Source organism: Phaseolus vulgaris, chromosome 4 (assembly GCF_051622355.1).
Source record: "Phaseolus vulgaris cultivar YP4 chromosome 4, ASM5162235v1, whole genome shotgun sequence".
Lineage (NCBI taxonomy): Eukaryota > Viridiplantae > Streptophyta > Magnoliopsida > Fabales > Fabaceae > Phaseolus > Phaseolus vulgaris.
Window position 1 is genome coordinate 31,942,731 of NC_143501.1, and position 5,275 is coordinate 31,948,005.

At 35.9% G+C, this 5,275-nt stretch overlaps 1 pseudogene; it reads right to left on the bottom strand.

The window, feature by feature from the left end:
- Nucleotides 1-307: 307 nt before the first annotated feature.
- On the bottom strand, nucleotides 308-948 carry LOC150028007 (uncharacterized; annotated as a pseudogene).
- Nucleotides 949-5,275: the final 4,327 nt, after the last annotated feature.

Sequence of the window (5,275 nt, forward strand, 5' to 3'; positions counted from 1 at the left end):
AACATGTGCAGAGATCTGTAGTTGATAAAGTCCATGAGACTCACATTCGGTGGCAATCATCCGTCCCGAACACTGGTAAAGTAACATAATCTTTGTTAAAAGAAATAACACAATCAAGGGAACGAGTGAGACGACTAATGGATAATAAGTTAAATGGAGACCCAAGGACATAAAGAACATTATCAATAGCTAAAGAAGAAAAAAGATTAATAGTACCAACACCATGTGATGGTATACCCCATATCTATTGGTCATGGTAATCGAAGGTAAATAACCTGTAGTAGATAGGGAAGAGAAAAAAGATTTATTACCAGTAATGTGATCTGTGGCACCTAAATCTAGAACCCAAGGGCCAAGGGAAGTGGAGTGAGTGAGGCCAACAAAAGATGTACCTAAATGTGCAACAGAAGCCATGGAACTAGGGTTCTGATGATCCTCATACCATTTAAGAAATTCATTGAAAATAGTAGGCTGGCCTGGGGTATCAATTGAAGTATGGTCCATAGTAGAAGGTTGCACAAGGGCAGTTTGAGCAACTGCAACAGATTTAGGAGGACGACCATGTAAGGCATAACATCTGTCAATTTTTTGGCCAACTTTGCCACAATGGTCACACTTGTGACGCTCTTTGCCCGACTTGTGAGGGCGAGTACGATCATTATGCTGAGAGACTAAAGCAGAAGAGTCATCAACATGAGATGTTATATCAGCGGTGTGTTTACCTGTCACACGCAAAAGGGTAGAACAAGTGGAAGTAAAATTCGGCACGCTAGGAGATCCCAAAATTTGATCACGAACATGAGAATAATCATCAGGAAGGCCATGTAAACCCAATAACATGAAGAACTTGGATCTTTGTTCGAGTTCATGAGAAGGAGTGACGGCAGGAGGTAATAACTCATTAAAATCATGAAGAAGAGCATGAAATTTACCCATATATTCTGTCATTGTACCATTAAGACGTTTGGGAGCAACAATTGTGAGAAGATTTTGACACACACCATAAAGACGCTGAGTATCATTGGTGTATAATAATTTTGCGTGTTCCCAAACTTCTGAACATGTCTCATAAGTACGAAAAATTTGTTTAAAGATGAGTGAATGGTAGATTTGATAACAATGCATAATTGAGCATCAATTTTCAACCAACGAGAAACCTCATTTTCAGAAACAGTAGGATGAGTAAGATGATCAACATAAACATATGGGCTAAGCCCATTACATAAATATGAAATATCTAACAATATCTATAATATCTCATAATATCAAATAATATATAATTATATCTAATAATATCTAACAGTTCTAATTAATTTCTTGGGCGCATGATTCAAAAGAGAGGAGATAAACATTCCCATGGAGTATACGCATGGAACAAAGTGAGTATTGATTAAACCAATAGACACATGCTTTACTGGTGAGTTTCATTTGAATTAGATTGGCACATGTTCAATCTAGTTTAACTCTGTTGGAGGATTAAGAAAAGATTAATCTTTAGAGAACCTGTGAAGAATTCAATGGTGGAAGAACTTGGGGATCAAAAACTTTTTATTTGTTATTTTAATCTCTTTTATATTTTTTGCACAACTATCTAAACCCTTTTTTATTATTATTGTTATTGCTAACCTTTATTGCTTGTAGATAGATTCTAAACACTAATCTACTGATTTTACTATTGGATTTGTTGGGAGACGACTTGGGGTCATTTGACAATAATTATACTATCATATCTCTAGTGTTAGACAAGTCTACGCTAGAATCATATTAATTTGACAACAAAACGACAATTATCAAATTTGGCGCCGTTGTCGGGAAATCCAATTTGATTTTGGTTATCAGGTTTCTCTTTTTATGTGCATAATTTTTTTGTTTTCCTAATTTTATTTTCTACATATTTAACTTGTGTTTTTTTTATTCGTTTTTATTTATTCATTATAGTCTAAGAAACGAAAATTAAATTAAAAAAATAAAAAATATTGTTCCAGCCGGTTGACTGGAAAAATCTTCGTGTGTAGCCTTGACTCACGAACAAGGACTCCTTTGTCTCCAATGTAGATATTCACCCTACACCGCCGTGAGCACCTGAAACAAGGAAGAACAAAGGGCGCCCTCACGGCCGTTTGCACTCCGACGATCAAGTCAGCAAGCAAGAAACATCAAACACCTCCGTACCGGAGCACCGTAACTGAATGCTCTGAAGGTATGTAACTGAATCGTAACTAACTTTGCTTTCTCTCTCTCTCTCTCCAACCACTTGTGCGTACAGTGAGTAAGCGAACGAATGATCAGAAAGTGTGTAAAGCATGCAACTGGTAAAAGCGTACCTTCCTAAGCTTTCAGAGAAGCTTATATACCTTGGGTTTTAGTGCTTACTGCCACGTGTCCTTTTGACTTAACTTCTATTCCACGTGGAAGATCTTACAGCGCTACAACCCAACTTAGGGAAATTCCAGTGTGTAAGTCTTCCTTCCTCGAAGTGCATCTGACGCGAGGGGTGACTACCTGGGTGCCAACTCATGCGCCCCAGCTTCTGGTCACTCGCCTCGGGAGTGTATCTGCCTTCCTCTCGTACCATGCACATGGTTCACCCCTGGGCGTGGCCCTCTTCTGGGTCGTATCTGTCCTAGGGATTCTCCAGAGGTGGTGTGGATACTTCACGAGTCAGGTTACTCCCTACTGGTACTGGGACTATGGTCTTGAAGCCACCTTTCTCTTCCTTCCATTATTGCTCTGGGGTACCGGGGCCCGAGGCCTCCTCGTCCGTACCGTCACCTCTACACGTGTCATCCCCTCAACAGTCTTCCCTACTCGTGGGTATCGGGGGATGGCAGCATCAACACCTAAATCTGGCGACGCCCACGTATAGCGACGCCCGCTCCTGGCGACGCTCATACCTGGTGACGCCCAAGCTTGGCGACACCCACACTTGGCGACACCCACACCTGGCGACGCCCAAAGTGGTCAACCTATTGACTTTCTCCCTTGGGCCCTTGGTGGGTCCCACCATATGTTTGACTTTGACTTTGGCTTTGACTTGGTACAAATATAATATTCAATATATTCTTTTATGATATTTGATTTTATTTCTTTATATTATTTTGATTTGTCTTTATTTTATTTCTTTATATCCTTTATTTTAATTTTACTTTGATTTATATCCTTTATTTTAATTTTACTTTGATTTGATTTGCTTTTATTTTATTTCCTTGTATAGGTTATGTTTATCTTATTTTTATTTGCCTTTATTTTATTGCCTTATATTTTATTTATTTATTTTAATTTTATTTTTTTTCCTTATATCTTATATCTTATTTTGATTTGATTTGATTTTATTTTATTTCCTTATATCTTATATCTTTATCTTATTTTGATTTGTGATATTCTATTTTATTTTCTTATATCTTATATTTTTATCTTATTTTATTTCTTTATATCTTTTATCTTAATCTTATTTTGATTTCCATTATATTTTTTGTTTTTAATTATTATTTCTTTTCTTTTCTTCCATTTTTTATTTATTTTTGTTTTTTTTATTGTTCCTGTTTTTTTTTATATTTTTTATTTGTTTATTTTTTTTCTTCAAATATTTTTTAGCATTAAGTGTAACAGTTGCATTAATTTTTTTTAGGATTATGCATTTAGGGTAGACACTTGAGTAACTACTCTTAGATTTTTTTTTTAAATTGAAAGCAATTCCGAGAAGACTCTGACTAGGAAAGACTTGGTTTTTAAGTTTGTCGACATGTGACTCACCTCTCTTTCCTGGGAGTTTACTTGATTTGCTTTTAAATTAAAAAAAAAGGAGTTTGCTCTGAGGCATCTAATAGGTGTTGGTGTCCATAATATATATCCCCTGTTTTAAATTCCAAAATGGAACGAAAATTAGCTGAACAAATTTACAATTATGATATTCATTATGAGCCATATTTGCATCAGTCTTCACAGTTTTATGAGCAACTTTTGCAGCAATGTGAGCCCTACTTTCAACAGCCTCAACATTATAATTCATATTATCAGCAATATGAGCAACAACCTCTGCAACAATGTGAGCCTTACTTTTAGCAACCTCAGCATTATAATCCATATTGTCAACAATCTTATTAGCAACCTCAACAACAACCATTTTATCAGCAACACTATTTTGATGAAAGTCAAACATCTTTCCAACCATTTTTTCAAATTGATAATATTCCTCATAATATTGAAGAACCAACTTTAGAGGAGTTGATGAGGCAAATGAAGGAGATGAACATGAAATATGATCAAGAATGTGAGGCTAAAAAATTGCAATTCAAAAGGAAGAACCAACTTTAGAGGAGTTGATGAGGCAAATGAAGGAGATGAACATAAAATATGATCAACAATGAGAGGCTAAAAAATTTACAATTCAAAAGGAATAACCAACTTTAGAGGAGTTGGTGAGACAAATGATGGAGATGAACATTAAATATGACCAAGAATGAGAGGCTAAAAAAAATCAAGAAGAGGCTGATGTTGTAGCAAGAAGAGAGAAGACTGATCAAATGATTAAAAAGATTGCAAATTATGTTCGAGAGATGAAATCACCTCATGATCTAGATATAACTCTTGATCCAGACACTGATGGAATGTATAATCTTGAAGCACCTACATCTGCCATAAACACTCTTGAAAAGAAGTGGAGCATATCAATTGTTTCTAAAGTCAACCTGGGTGATTTGCAAAAAGCTGAGCTGGTTGAACTTGAGATTGCTACATCGTTGACTGCTACATCGTTGACTGCTACTATCCAACCTCTACTGATGGAGGAAAAATCATTGCTTAATCAAGAGGCATTAGACTTTATGACACATGCTGATAAAAATCATTTCGTGCATCATATAAACACTGAGGATGAAAATGTGCTTGAGTTTCTAGGAGATTTTAACTTTTCCAATCCAATTGAATGTACAAAGGCTAAGATAAATGAGTTCTTAGAATGCACTAACCCTTGTGATGCAGGTCTTGATACATAAATTGTTGATGCTGCTATACTTTCCGAATCTACTGAAAAAGATTGCGCACTAAATGACACTGACAAAGTTTTGGGGGTAATACCAGAAGAGGAAGAGCAGATGTTACCCATATTTAAGGTAAACACTGCTAGAAGAGAAAAATACGATATTATTCTTCCATCCTTGAAGCTTCAAAGAATACAACCTCCAGTATTTAAGGTGAAACCCATATCACTCATTCCATCATCTCCACTGGCTACACCTTTTATCATAATTGGAATGTTTGAAAGCAACCTTTACCA